Source organism: Pseudophryne corroboree, chromosome 2 (genome assembly GCF_028390025.1).
Source record: "Pseudophryne corroboree isolate aPseCor3 chromosome 2, aPseCor3.hap2, whole genome shotgun sequence".
Lineage (NCBI taxonomy): Eukaryota > Metazoa > Chordata > Amphibia > Anura > Myobatrachidae > Pseudophryne > Pseudophryne corroboree.
This window is the reverse complement of record NC_086445.1, coordinates 258606721-258622812: the sequence shown is the minus strand read 5'-3', so window position 1 is coordinate 258622812 and position 16092 is coordinate 258606721. Positions and strand designations below refer to the sequence as shown.

The 16092-nt window shown below is 46.2% G+C and overlaps 1 protein-coding gene and 1 pseudogene across 6 annotated transcripts in view; one reads left to right on the top strand and one right to left on the bottom strand.

The window, feature by feature from the left end:
• ARF3 (ADP ribosylation factor 3) overlaps positions 1 to 16092 on the bottom strand; it is a 92515-nt gene that overhangs the window by 48065 nt on the left and 28358 nt on the right. The window lies entirely within an intron of this gene.
• LOC135054379 (5S ribosomal RNA) lies at positions 3523 to 3642 on the top strand (annotated as a pseudogene).

Genomic DNA, 16092 nt, shown 5'->3' with positions numbered 1-16092 from the left:
TGTCCAGAATCATCCCTAAAAAGGACAATCTTGTCTTCGGTTCCAACTGCGACTTTGGAAAATTCATGATCCAACCGTGTTGTTGGAGTATTGACAGGGAGAGTGCGATGTTCTGCACCAACTGTTCCCTGGATTTCGCTTTTATCAGATCATCGTCCAGATAAGGAATTATATTGACTCCTTTTTGATGAAGGAGGACCATCATCTCCGCCATAACCTTGGTGAATATCCTTGGTGCCGTGGAGAGTCCGAAAGGCAACGTCTGGAACTGGTAATGGCAATCCTGTACTGCGAGTCTCAGATAAGCTTGGTGAGGAGGATAAATGGGAACATGCAAGTAAGCATCCTTTATGTCTACTGACACCATGAAGTCCCCCTCCTCCAGACTGGAAATCACTACTCTCAGGGATTCCATCTTGAACTTGAACCTTTTCAGGTAGAGATTCAGATTTTTCAGGTTTAAAAAAATCGGTCTGACCGAGCCGTCCGGCTTCGGAACTACGAAGAGGCTTGAATAAAAACCTTCTCCTTGCTGTGACAAGGGTACCAGGACAATGACCTGATCCTGACATAATTTTTGAATTGCCGTTGTTACTGCCTCTCATTCTGGAAGAGAAGCTGGCAAGGTCGATTTGAAAAATCGGCATGGGGGGACGTCTTGAAACTCTAGTTTGTACCCATGGGACACTATTTGTAAGACCCATGGGTCCAGGCCAGATTGAATCCAGATTTGACTGAAAAGTTTCAGACGTGCTCCCACCCGAGCGGACTCCCGCAAGGGAGCCCCAGCTTCATGCTGCAGATTTGGCAGAAGCAGGGGTGGACTTCTGCTCCTGCGATCTGGGAGACGCTGCGGATTTCTTTCCTTTTCCCATTTCCCTACCTGCAAAAAAGGGGGAACCTTTGGCCTTTTTGTATTTGTTGGCCGAAAGGACTGCATGCGAGAGTGATGTGTCTTTTTCGCCGATGTAGGAGCATAAGGCAAGAATGTCGACTTACCTGCGGTAGCCGCCGAGACTAACGCACCCAGCCCATCACCAAACAAGGCCTCACCTTTATACAGGAGAGCCTCCATATTTCTTTTGGAATCTGCATCAGCATTCCACTTGCGAATCCACAACACCCTCCGAGCCGATACTGCCATGGTAGCGGTTCTTGATCCCAAGAGACCAATATATTTCATGGTTTCTAGTACGTACGCAGCAGCGTCTTTGATATGACCTAACGTAGGAGTATCTCGTCTCCATCTATTGTGTCAATGTCTAATAACAAGTTTTCTGACCACTTTTCAATAGCACTACTCACCCACGCACAGACAATGGTAGGCCTGAGTAGTGTCCCATTGGCCACATCAATAGATCACCTCACTCACTTGCGCCTGTCGGCTCCTTAAGTGAAGCCATTCCAGGCGCAGGGAGAAACACCTTTTCTCTTTTATGACAGGGACCTGTCTAAAATGCGGGGTGACTCCCACCTTTTGGAAAAAGGTAAGCTGCCTGAATTCCTTTTGGGAATCTGAAATTTATTTTCAGGTTAAATCAGACTCCCTCCAAGAGACTGTTCAACTCCTGAGGTGGAGGGAAAATTACATTACTTCTTTACTAAAGTAAACCCTCTCCTTGTGGTAAAAGAGGGGCTTCGTAACTTCTAACACCACCTTTATAGATCAAACATGTTTTGAATGCTTTTTTGCTAACTTAGAACCTATTCCCCTGGAATCACTAGTGTCGACACAGGAATCAGAGTCCTTGTCGGTATCAATTTTTACTACTTGTGCAAATTTGTATGTGACCCAGAGGGGTCCCTGTGGATGAAAGGCAGAACTATTAAAAATCACATCTTCAACAGATTATATTCAGTTTTCTGTATGAGATTCAGTAGTGATTCACACTATCATGTAACCTTTAACCCAGTCAGGCTCTTGGTGTCATATTACACCTCTGTGTCTCTAACATGTCTTCCATAGAGGAAGAGATTCCCTGCCACAGACATGTCACACACGTGCACAACCACACCAAAGACACTCCGGGACTTATAGGGGACAGACCCACAGTATAGGGGATATACCCCACTAAAGGTGCTTAATTGCATCCAAGCATGATTGCTACATAGTGGTGGGCAGGGTTGGTATTTAGATGGGAGACCACTTTGGAACACCCTGTTACTGCAACATTTGCTTTCATCTGTATACCTCAGACGTATATACCAATGGTGGATTATTGGTTGTCAGAAAAATATAGATGCAAACCCATCAACTATAAAAGGATTCTTTGTAGTAATCTTGGGATTATTCCTGGTGATAAACGCATGCCTAGTTTTACATATTTAAACAGCACTACTGTGAGTGAGCTTATCATTCACTCATAATTGACTGGTGTATAGTACTGCATAAATAAGGAAGGATTTACCTTGTTTGGATATCTGTGGCCTCCACATTGTTTTGCCAAATAAATGTTATATCCACAAATGAGTGGATCAGTGCGCTCGTCAAATTTATACGTAATATCTCACTGTAAAAAGTGCAATCTGCAGTCCAGAATAAATAGGTCAAATGACCAGTCCAGTAAGTAAGTTTTGTTCAACTAGTTCAAGGTTTGATTAGTCAAAAGTCCACACTCTCCCCGTTTTAACGGGTGGCTGCTCAGTTCTTCAAAATGTGCCACTAGGTATTCGTGGCCCAAACGGAAATCTGAAAGTAGAGGAAGAAACAACAGAGCGCCTATAGTGTAGTATCCTTTAGTGAAATTTTTGTCACACGCAAGAATAATATTGCGTACCGGATTACGGCTTGACACAGTGCCTGTCGATCCCCTGGTCTTTTGAGTCCAATCTTCTGTCGGAGTCTATATAGAGTCAGGAGACAAGGAATCGCTATATGGCGTAGTAATTACTCAGTAAGTGGGGTCAGGTTTAGTATGTCACATAAGCTTACATGCGTACCAGATAAAGCAATGATTCGTGCATATCAGTATTGGTGTATATTATCTTGGTCCTTCTCAGAGGGATGTTGTCATAGGATAGCCTGATCTCCACGCACACTGACTCCCAGTGTGCGTGGAGATCAGGCTATCCTATGACAACATCCCTCTGAGAAGGACCAAGATAATATACACCAATACTGATATGCACGAATCATTGCTTTATCTGGTACGCATGTAAGCTTATGTGACATACTAAACCTGACCCCACTTACTGAGTAATTACTACGCCATATAGCGATTCCTTGTCTCCTGACTCTATATAGACTCCGACAGAAGATTGGACTCAAAAGACCAGGGGATCGACAGGCACTGTGTCAAGCCGTAATCCGGTACGCAATATTATTCTTGCATGTGACAAAAATTTCACTAAAGGATACTACACTATAGGCGCTCTGTTGTTTCTTCCTCTACTTTCAAATGTTATATCCAATTTGTATATTTGAGCCTAATTGTCACATGTGTGTCCGTCCCCTATTTTTGTGGAAAATACGATCAATTTTATTTCCTGTTTAAGGTGACAAACAAAAGGGCTAGCTTAAAAAATTGCGGACATACCCCACTGGAGATGCCCAATCTCTTCCGATCTTGGAAGCCAAGCAGTGGAGGGCCGGACTAGTACTTGGATGGGAGACCACCTTGGAGCATCCTGGTCCTGCAAATAAATTTTGCTGCCAAAATATATGTCACAGATAGGTACTCGGATCCATATGACCTATGATTTAATTTTCTGCAACTATTTTTCCACTTGGGATTCTTGCAGTATGAATGATGGTCATATATTCTCTATGACGGACACTACTGAGACAAGAAGGTGACATCCTTTTGACCATATCAAATATTTTCCGGCTTATATTATATTATAGCAATTTTTGATAATTATCTACTCTAATCTATATAAATATTTTTGCTTAATAGTCTTGAATCACATATTTACTTAACTCCGATAATTCTACATATTTTACTAAGAAATTATTAAAATTATGATTTTATCAGTATAAGACATTAATATACTTTAGTCCTTCTGAGGTTGAGTGCTCCCAAACAAGAGTCTACTTCTTTTCCATCTCTCTTTATTTGGTATTCCTTCTCTGATACTTTTTTGACTCATGGGAGCACCACTGAATGGTAACAAAATTCAGTGCACCTGAAAAGATACAGTATCTTTCTATATGTACAGTTACCTTAATCCGAAGTAATTCTGAAACAAAAATTTTAGTTTCTCAGAGGACATTATTCAGATTTCTATTCATACAAAAACCATTGATAGACCGGTGCGGTTCCCACAAACCCCTTTCTCGACCACAGTAAAATCTGTCAGAGGAACACAGATAGGATTTGCCAGTTCACAACCCAGTGCCAGTAACACAATGTCTGTGAACACAAAATGCCCACTGACATGCAGCGCTTTTATAATGCTAATCACACAATTATATAGCACTAAATTCACTGTGCCCCCCCCCGTTTTGCACCCTGACCAGCGTTGTCTCTGCAGCCTGAGGAGAGAGAGAAAATGGCACTGAGCAGTGTGCTGGTTGACTGAGAAGGAAGCTCCACTCTTCAATAGCGCGTTTCTCCTCAGCTTTTATGAGGTAATTTTTTTATACTGGTGGGGGTAGGACTGTGCCTCGGCAACTTATGCCCCTTATTTATGCCAGTTTCCATAGGTTTCATGCTGCCCAGGGCGCACCGCGCCCCCCCCCCCCGCGCTCTGCTCCCTGCAGTGCCTGTGTATGTGTGGGCAACATGGCGCGCTGCGCAGCCGCCAACCGCGCGGTACCTTTAGCCGTCACTTTCTTGATTGAAGATCTGTCTTCTAACACTCACCTGTCTTCTGACTTCTGGCTCTGTGAGGGGGGGTGACGGCGTGCTGTGGGAGTGAGCATCTAGGCACGGCTAGCGTTCAGTTTCCTTCAGGAGCTAATGGTGTCCTGTCAGCCAGAAGCAGAGCCATGAAACTCTTTAGGAAGTTGGTTCCTACTTCTGCCCCCTCAGTCCCACGAAGCAGGGAGACTGTTGCCAGCAGTTCTCCCTGAAAATAAAAAACCTAACATAAGTCTTTTCAGAGAAACTCAGTAGAGCTCCTCTGGAGTGCATCCAGTCTGCCTGGGCACATTTCTAAAACTGAGGTCTGGAAGAGGGGCATAGAGGGAGGAGCAGGTTCACACCCTTGAAAAGTCTTAAAGTGCCCATGGCTCCTGCGGAACCGTCTATACCCCATGGTCATGAAATGGACCCCAGCATCCTCTAGGACGTATGAGAAAATTTTATTCTAAACACCGGAGTAAAAACCAATATACATATATATTTTATCAGGGACACATTAAAAAGTAAGATAAAAAAAGAAAGACTATAAAAAATATATATAGGATACAGATAAAATAACCATGTGTAGCTATAAAAATGAGAACTTGGAGCTTATCTTAGTATGAAGAGTCAATAAGGTACACCCAATGCGTTTCGTCTCTCTGACTTCATCAAGGGGACCGCTTTTTTGACAAATATCGTGGGCATACACTGAGATATTTCACAGTGATGGCCACATAATATCCGTGTTACTTCCCTGGGGAGGAGACATTTTCCCGTTCCTCCTGTGAAGGAACAAGGGAAATGACGGTGGCTCGGGGGAAGTGTATACGCTGCCAGATGCAGCTGATCAATTATCGGATCTATCAGACATGCTGCTCGAAAGACCGATAATTATTGATTGGGCAAAATTATAAAACTACAACTTTCTGGCAGATTTACCGATAACTGGCAGATCAGCCAGATTATTGTATCTATACTGTATGCCCAGCATTACATGTGCAAATTAACACATAAGCATAATTTATTACAAACTACTTTATGGTGCGTACTCTGGAACTAAAAAAAAAAATAGTAGGCAGCCAGTGCCTAAAAATCTAAACTTCTATATATCTTCTTCACTGGCTCGCAGTCTCCTACGTAACAGAGATGCTCATGCTATTACTACACAGCCCAGACTATAACTGAAAAGTACAACACCGAAGTCCCAGCGCTTCCAAGCCACCAAGCTTAACCAATTTTTATATAATAATTGTAATGCCACTCCCAATTTAGCAGTACTCTCCTGCAATACAAGAAAAAAAAAATTATAAATAAGATCAATAGATCAATTTATCAAGAGAGCGCATTAGCAATTTATTATATCAATATATTTCCATAAACATTACACAGTTTAAAATACACACACGCACAGTAAAAATTACATACAATATTACTCTGTAATGGCAATAAAAAACCATGGCTCCTATAATGAATAAGGAGTGGTTATAATCACCATTTGTTTATAAATTCCTTAATTCAGCTGGATCCAATCCTTTTGATGTGCATAAAAGGGCTAATTGTTAAATGCTTGTAACAAACAGTATACCATCCACGTCTCCTTTAGGGTACACCAGTTATTGGCAAGTGAAATCCCTGGTTCTAGAATCACTGAGCATTGTCCACCTTATAACGCCTTCACAGGTAACAGCACAGAAGACGACACACAGTGTAGTATGATTCAAAGCCCTGACTGCCGCTGCACTTGTCATGTATAAGAGTTCAGTAGAAGAACTTCTGATGAAACTGCCATTGCATATCGGCGGAGAAACATGTAAGGAAGGAGAAATAGGCATTTTGGACGGGTGTGGTATAGCGGTTCGAATCAATTTTTCCCGACAAAGATTAGTCCGACAGTGATTGTCAGACAATTTAGTTTTACCGTCAAACTATGGTTCGACATTAATCATACCTCGACATAGATAACTTAGACAATGAAAGTAAACCGACCTCTCGAAGATCGACAGCGTGTATGCAGACATTAAAAAAGCCCGACAATTATCAATTAGATATGTATTACACAGACACTGTTGAAGACCGACAAAGCATATATAGACATTTTAAAGTCCGACAGGACATAAGTCAGATAAGCTCAAGACCCACAAACAAAAGACCGACAAAACATATGTAGACATTTTAAAGTCCGACAGGACATAAATCAGATAAGCTCAAGACCGACAAACATTCATTATCAAAAAATAATATTACACATAACTGGGACTTGTAGTTCTCCTAACCACCCCTGTACACTCAGTCACGGCGTCGCCACCATACCTGGACGCAACGATCTCAATAGCTATTGCGGGTGGACGGGACTCATAGCGTCTCGTCTTGGACGGCCCCCCTTCGCCAGCAATAGCTACTGAGGGGGGGTGGGGGGGAGGGGGGTAGGGTTCACCCCGCAACACCAGAGCATCAATAAAATAATGAACATGAACACTGTGCATGTTTAATGATTTCCACACAGGCCCTTATCATCTGTCCTGAGACTTGTAGTTCTCCTAACCACCCCTGTACACTCAGTCACGGCGTCGCCACCATACCTGGACGCAACGCTCTCAATAGCTATTGCGGGTGGACGGGACTCATAGCGTCTCGTCTTGGACGGCCCCCCTTCGCCAGCAATAGCTACTGAGGGGGGGTGGGGGGGAGGGGGGTAGGGTTCACCCCGCAACACCAGAGCATCAATAAAATAATGAACATGAACACTGTGCATGTTTAATGATTTCCACACAGGCCCTTATCATCTGTCCTGAGACTTGTAGTTCTCCTAACCACCCCTGTACACTCAGTCACGGCGTCGCCACCATACCTGGACGCAACGCTCTCAATAGCTATTGCGGGTGGACGGGACTCATAGCGTCTTGTCTTGGACGGCCCCCCGTGCCAACAATAGCTACTGAGGGGTGTGTGTGTGTGGGGGGGGGGATTTGGCGGACGGAAGAGGGGTGACTGAGGGGATGGGGTGCTTTGCGGGGAAGGGTGGGGGGGTGTGGGGCTTGGCCTTGCACTCATGACTTTGGCCTGTATGGCTTGGGCTTGGTGGCTGTAAGGCTGACAGGTGTGGCTTGGACCTGTAGTTCCACGGATGAGGGTAGCGCCGGGGGTAACGCTGTTAGCGTAGGCGCGTCTGATGTTAGACGGCATGGTGCCGTTGCTGGGGTGACGATGGAGGCGTCCAGGACAGGGCGCCCAGACATCGCGGGGGGGGGGGGGGGCTTTTGGAAGAGGGGTAACTGAGGGGATGGGGTGCTTTGCGGGGAAGGGTGGGGGTGTGTGGGGCTTGGCCTTGCACTCATGACTTTGGCCTGTATGGTTTGGGCTTGGTAGCTGTAAGGCTGACAGGTGTGGCTGGGACCTGTAGTTCCACGGATGAGGGCAGCACCGGGGGTAACGCTGTTAGCGTAGGCGCGTCTGAGGTTAGACGGCATGGTGCCGTTGCTGGGGTGACGATGGAGGTGTCCAGGACAGGGCGCCCAGACATCGCGGGGGTGGGGGGGGGAGGCGGACGGAAGAGGGGTGACTGAGGGGATGGGGTGCTTTGCGGGAAAGGGTGGGGGGGTGTGGCTTGACCTTGCACTCATGACTTTGGCCTGTATGGTTTGGGCTTGGTAGCTGTAAGGCTGACAGGTGTGGCTGGGACCTGTAGTTCCACGGATGAGGGTAGCGCCGTGGGCTGTTGGGGTGACCACCGTCAACCCGCCTAACCTATTTGGAGCTGAGGGTACAGGTGTGTACGCAGCGACATGTATGTAGGAGGGTAGTCTTGGGGAAATGAAAGTCTCAGAAACTATGATATCGATATATTGGCCCCTGTCCTAATAATCTGTCTGTGTTTTGCGTTCCGGTATTATTTTATTCTTTTTATATGTATGTATTGTCTAGGTATATGATGTCGGTCTTTTATGTGTCGGTATTATTGCTGTCTGTTTTATGATTTGTCGATCATTTGCCTGTCTATGCATACACTGTCGGTCTTTTACTTGTCGATATTATCGAGGTCTGTTTGATTAATTGTCGGTCTTTTTTACTGTCTATGTATGCACGGTCAGGTTTTTGTCATGTTGGTCAAATGCACGTCTGACTTGTGTTTTGTCGGTCTTTTGTGTGTCTGCATATATACTGTCGGTCTGTTGTGTTTCGGTATAAATCTTGTCTGATGAAGGACTTGTCGGTCTGTTGTGTTGTCGATTTATGCGATGTCGGTTTAGAGGTGTTCGATGTGACTGTTGTCTGACTTATGAACTGTCAGTCTTTGTTCTGTCGGACTGTTGGTCTTGTCAGGCTTTCCTTTGTCCTTATTTTAACTTTGTCTGACTTTTAACTGTCGGTCTCTCACTACTGTCTAACTGGTGTCTTTCGGTTTCTGTTGTCGGTCTTTTCGCTGTCTGTATTCTTCATGTCGGAGAGTCAGCCGGAACCCTTTTGGACTTGCACTGAACATATTCTCAGCGGGTCACAGAGTATTTTGGAGTTCATTCTTCCCAACCATCACGCCGGCGAACCAAGGGACGGCAGGTATGCTAAATTACCTAGCCAAGAGGTCTGCAAATAAATGCCTCTCCCGGCTGGAAGTAATATGTTGAACTCCTATACATGACAAGTGCAGCGGCATTCTTCAGAGATGGGTCAGGCAGAACGCTGTGATTTCCAGCGCTTACAGCGCCCTCCCTTCCCTGCCTCTTAGAGACATTATCCGACCGCAATCAGGGCTTTGAATCATACTACACTGTGTCTCCTCATCACGTATAGTCCTTCTGTGCTGTTACCTGTGAAGGCTTTATAAGGTGGACAATGCTCATTAATTCTAGCACCAGGGATTTAACTTGCCAATAACTGGTGTACCCTAAAGGAGACGTGGATGGTATACTGTTTGTTACAAGCATTTAACAATTAGCCCTTTTATGCACATCAAAAGGATTGGATCCAGCTGAATTAAGGAATTTATAAACAAATGGTGATTATAACCACTTCTTATTCATTATAGGAGCCATAGTTTTTTATTGCAAATACAGAGTAATATTGTATGTAATTTTTACTGTGCGTGTGTGTATTTTAAACTGTGTAATTTTTATGGAAATTTTATGATATAATAAATTGCGAATACGCTCTCTTGATAAATTGATCTATTGATCTTATTTATTATAATACTGAAAAGTGATTCTGTCCAGATAACCTAACAATATAACAGTAAAAATAAGATTTTAAACCTACCGGTAAATCTTTTTCTCCTAGTCCGTAGAGGATGCTGGGGACTCCATAAGGACCATGGGGAATAGATTGGCTCCGCAGGAGACATGAGCACTAAAAAAGAACTTTAGGTATGGGTGTGCACTGGCTCCTCCCTCTATGCCCCTCCTCCAGACCTCAGTTAGAGAAACTGTGCCCAGAGTAGACGGACAGTACGAGGAAAGGATTTTTGTTAATCTAAGGGCACGATTCATACCAGCCCACACCATCCACACCGTATAACTTGGAATATACGAACCAGTTAACAGTATGAAACAAAACAGCATCAGCCCGAGACTGATCAAAACTGTAACATAACCCTTATGTAAGCAAAAACTATATACAAGTCTTGCACATGTAGTCCGCACTGGGACGGGCGCCCAGCATCCTCTACGGACTAGGAGAAAAAGATTTACCGGTAGGTTTAAAATCTTATTTTCTCTTACGTCCTAGAGGATGCTGGGGACTCCGTAAGGACCATGGGGATTATACCAAAGCTCCCAAACGGGCAAGAGAGTGCGGATGACTCTGCAGCACCGATTGAGCAAACATGAGGTCCTCCTCAGCCAGGGTATCAAACTTGTAGAACCCAACCAAGTAGCAGCTCGGCACAGCTGTAATGCAGAGACCCCTCGGGCAGCCGCCCAAGAAGGACCCACCTTCCTAGTGGAGTGGGCCTTTATTAATTTTGGTAACAGCAATTCAGCCGTAGAATGGGCCTGCTGAATCGTGTTACAGATCCAGCGAGCAATAGTCTGCTTCGAAGCAGGAGCGCCAACCTTGTCGGCTGCATACAGGACAAACAGTGCCTCTGTTTTTCTAACCCGAGCCGTTCTGGCCACATAAATTTTCAATGCCCTGACCACATCAAGGGACTCGGTATCCTCCAAGTCTCGCGTAGCCACAGGCACCACAATAGTTGGTTCATATGAAAAGATGAAACCACCATGGGCAAGAATTGAGGACGAATCCGCAATTCTGCTCTATCCACATGGAAAACCAGATAGGGGCTTTTGTGAGACAAAGCTGCCAACTCCGACACTCGCCTAGCCGATGCCAAGGCTAACAACATGACCACTTTCCAAGCGAGATATTTTAATTCCACCGTTCTAAGTGGTTCAAACCAGTGAGACTTAAGGAACCGCAACACCACGTTAAGGTCCCAGGGTGCCACTGGAGGTACAAAAGGAGGCTGAATATGCAGCACTCCCTTGACAAAAGTCTGTACTTCTGGGAGAGAAGCCAATTCCTTCTGAAAGAAAATGGACAGGGTCGAAATCTGAACCTTAATGGAGCCTAACTTTAGGCCCAAATTCACTCCAGTCTGTAGGAAGTGAAGGAAACGGCCCAGATGGAATTCTTCCGGAGGAGCATTCTTGGACTCACACCAAGAAACATACTTCCGCCATATACAGTGATAATGTTTAGCTGTCATGTCCTTCCTAGCCTTTATCAGAGTAGGAATGACCTAATCCGGAATGCCCTTTCCCGCTAGGATCCGGCGTTCAACCGCCATGCCGTCAAACGCAGCCGCAGTAAGTCTTGGAACAGACAGGGCCCCTGTTGTAACAGGTCCTGTCTTAGAGGAAGAGGCCACGGATCTTCTGTGAGCATTTCCTGCAGATCCGGATACCAGGCCCTTCGCGGCCAATCTCGAACAATGAGAATTGTCTGTACTCCTCTTCTTCTAATGATTCTCAATACCTTGTGGATGAGAGGAAGAGGAGGAAACACATAGCCCGACTGGAACACCCACGGTGTCACCAGGGCGTCCACTGCCTCCGCCTGATGGTCTCTTGACCTGGCGCAATACCTCTGTAGTTTCTTGTTGAGGCGGGATGCCATCATGTCTATCTGGGGCAGGCCCCACTGACTTGCAATCTGTGCGAAGACTTCCTGATGAAATGCCCACTCTCCTGGATGTAGATCGTGTCTGCTGAGGAAGTCTGCTTCCCAGTTGTCCACTCCCGGAATGAACACTGCTGTCAGTGCGCTTACGTGATTTTCCGCCCAGCGAAGAATCCTGGTGGCTTCCGCCATTGCCACTCTGCTCTTTGTTCCGCCTTGGCGGTTTACATGAGCCACTGCGGTGATGTTGTCTGACTGAATCAGAACTGGTAGGTCGCAAAGCAAATTCTCCGCTTGATGAAGGGCGTTGTATATGGCCCTCAGCTCCAGGACATTGATGTGAAGACAAGCCTCCTGGCTTGACCAGAGACCTTGGAAATTTCTTCCGTGTGTGACTGCTCCCCAACCTCGGAGGCTCGCGTCCGTGGTTACCAGAATCCAGTCCTGAATGCCGAACCTGCGACCCTCTAGAAGGTGAGCACTCTGCAGCCACCATAGGAGAGATACCCTGGCCCTGGGGGACAGGGTGATCATCTGATGAATCTGTAGATGTGACCCGGACCACTTGTCCAGTAGGTCCCATTGGAAAGTCCTCGCATGGAACCTGCCGAAGGGAATGGCCTCGTAAGACGCCACCATCTTTCCCAGGACTCGAGTGCAGTGATGCACTGACACCCTTTTTGGCTTCAATAGGTCCCTGACCAGAGTCATGAGTTCCTGGGCCTTTTCTATTGGAAGATAAACCCTTTTCTGGTCCGTATCCAGAATCATGCCTAAGAAGGCCAAACGAGTCGTAGGAACCAACTGTGACTTCGGGATGTTGAGAATCCAGCCGTGTTGTTTTAACACCTTCAGCGAGAGTGATAGGCTGTTCAGCAACTGCTCTCGTGATCTCGCTTTTATCAGGAGATCGTCCAAGTACGGGATAATTGTGACACCCTGCCTGCGCAGGAGCACCATCATTTCCGCCATTACTTTGGTGAAAATCCTCGGGGCCGTGGAAAGCCCAAACGGCACTGTCTGAAATTGGTAATGACAATCCTGTACCGCAAATCTCAGGTATGCCTGATGAGGTGGAAATATGGGAACATGAAGGTATGCATCCTTTATGTCCAGGGACACCATATAGTCCCCCCCTTCCAGGCTGGCGATGACCGCTCTGAGCGATTCCATCTTGAACTTGAACCTTTTTAAGTATAGGTTTAAGGATTTTCAATTTAAAATGGGTCTGACCGAACCGTTCGGTTTCGGGACTACAAACAGGGTTGAGTAATACCCCATCCCTTGTTGAAGCAGGGGAACTTTGACCACCACTTGTTGAAGACACAATTTTTCAATTGCATTTAAAACTATCTCCCTCTCTGGGGGAGAAGCTGGTAGGGCCGACTTGAAAAAGCGGTGAGGAGGCACCACTTTGAATTCCAGCTTGTAACCCTGGGAAACAATTTCTATTGCCCAGGGATCCACCTGTGAGTGAACCCAGAAGTGGCTGAAAAGTAAAAGACGTGCCCCCACTGGGGCGGACTCCCTCAGCGGAGCCCCAGCGTCATGCGGTGGATTTTGTAGAGGCCGGGGAGGACTTCTGCTCCTGGGAACTAGCTGTGGTTGGTAGCTTTTTCCCCCTGCCCTTACCTCTGGCTCCATATGCCTCTTCGAGTCAGCATCACCCGTCCATTGTCGGGTCCATAGGACTCGTCTAGCGGAAATCGCCATAGCGTTGACTCTAGAACCCAGAAGGCCAATGTCCCTTTGAGCATCTCTCATATATAAGACAGCATCTTTAATATGACCCAGGGTCAATAAAATGGTATCCTTATCCAGGGTATCAAGTTCCGCCGATAAGGTATCTGTCCACGCTATCACAGCGCTACAACCCCAAGCCGACGCTATCGCTGGTCTGAGTAAGGTACCCGAATGTGTGTAAATGGACTTCAAGGTAGCCTCCTGCTTGCGAACAGCAGGATCTCTGAGGGTAGCCGTATCTTGGGATGGCAGCGCTACCTTTTTGGATAAGCGTGTCAACGCTTTGTCCACCCTTGGGGAGGATTCCCACCATATCCTGTCCTTATTCGGGAAAGGATGTGCCATAAGAATCCTTTTGGGAATCTGTAGTTTTTTGTCTGGAGACTCCCAAGCCTTTTCAAATAACTCGTTCAGCTCATGCGACGGGGGAAAGGTTACCTCAGGTTTCTTTTCCTTATACATGTGTACCCTCATGTCGGGGACAGGGGGGTCCTCTGTGATATGCAAAACATCTTTTATTGCAATAATCATATATTGAATACTTTTAACCAATTTTGGTTGTAACTTTGCATCATCGTAGTCGACACTGGAGTCAGAATCCCTGTCGGTGTCAGTGTCTACTATTTGGGATAGTGGGCGCTTTTGAGACCCCGAAGGTCCCTGTGACACAGGGGCAGGCAGGGCTTGACACCCTGTACATTCCCTGGACTCAGCTTTGTCCAATCTTTTGTGCAATAAAATAAGAATTTACTTACCGATAATTCTATTTCTCGGAGTCCGTAGTGGATGCTGGGGTTCCTGAAAGGACCATGGGGAATAGCGGCTCCGCAGGAGACAGGGCACAAAAAAGTAAAGCTTTTACCAGATCAGGTGGTGTGCACTGGCTCCTCCCCCTATGACCCTCCTCCAGACTCCAGTTAGGTACTGTGCCCGGACGAGCGTACACAATAAGGGAGGCAATTTGAATCCCGGGTAAGACTCATACCAGCCACACCAATCACACCGTACAACTTGTGATCTAAACCCAGTTAACAGTATGATAACAGAAAGAGCCTCTTAAAGATGGCTCCTTAACAATATAACCCGAATTTGTTAACAATAACTATGTACAGTATTGCAGATAATCCGCACTTGGGATGGGCGCCCAGCATCCACTACGGACTCCGAGAAATAGAATTATCGGTAAGTAAATTCTTATTTTCTCTATCGTCCTAAGTGGATGCTGGGGTTCCTGAAAGGACCATGGGGATTATACCAAAGCTCCCAAACGGGCGGGAGAGTGCGGATGACTCTGCAGCACCGAATGAGAGAATTCCAAGTCCTCTTTTGCCAGGGTATCAAATTTGTAGAATTTTACAAACGTGTTTTCCCCCGACCACGTAGCTGCTCGGCAGAATTGTAATGCCGAGACCCCTCGGGCAGCCGCCCAAGATGAGCCCACCTTCCTTGTGGAATGGGCCTTAACAGATTTAGGCTGTGGCAGGCCTGCCACAGAATGAGCAAGTTGAATTGTGTTACAAATCCAACGAGCAATCGTCTGCTTAGAAGCAGGGGCACCCAACTTGTTGGGTGCATATAGTATCAACAGCGAGTCAGATTTTCTGACTTCAGCCGTCCTTGAAATGTATATTTTTAAGGCTCTGACAACGTCCAACAACTTGGAGTCCTCCAAGTCGCCAGTGGCCGCAGGCACCACAATAGGTTGGTTCAGGTGAAACGCTGATACCACCTTAGGGAGAAAATGCGGACGAGTCCTCAGTTCTGCCCTATCCGAATGGAAGATTAGATAAGGGCTTTTATAAGATAAAGCCGCCAATTCAGATACTCTCCTGGGGGAAGCCAGGGCCAGTAACATAGTCACTTTCCATGTGAGATATTTAAAATCCACCTTTTTCAATGGTTCAAACCAATGGGATTTGAGGAAATCTAAAACTACATTTAGATCCCACGGTGCCACCGGAGGCACCACAGGAGGCTGTATATGCAGTACTCCTTTAACAAAAGTCTGTACCTCAGGAACTGAGGCCAATTCTTTTTGGAAGAATATTGACAGGGCCGAAATTTGAACCTTAATAGATCTCAATTTGAGACCCATAGACAATCCTGATTGTAGGAAATGTAGGAAACGACCCAGTTGAAATTCCTCCGTCGGAACACTCCGATTCTCGCACCACGCGACATATTTTCGCCAAATGCGGTGATAATGTTTCGCGGTGACTTCCTTCCTTGCCTTAATCAAGGTAGGAATGACTTCTTCTGGAATGCCTTTCCCTTTTAGGATCTGGCGTTCAACCGCCATGCCGTCAAACGCAGCCGCGGTAAGTCTTGAAAGAGACAGGGACCCTGTTGTAGCAGGTCCCTTCTCAGAAGTAGAGGGCACGGGTCGTCCGTGACCAACTCTTGAAGTTCCGGGTACCAAGTCCTTCTTGGCCAATCCGGAGCCACTAGT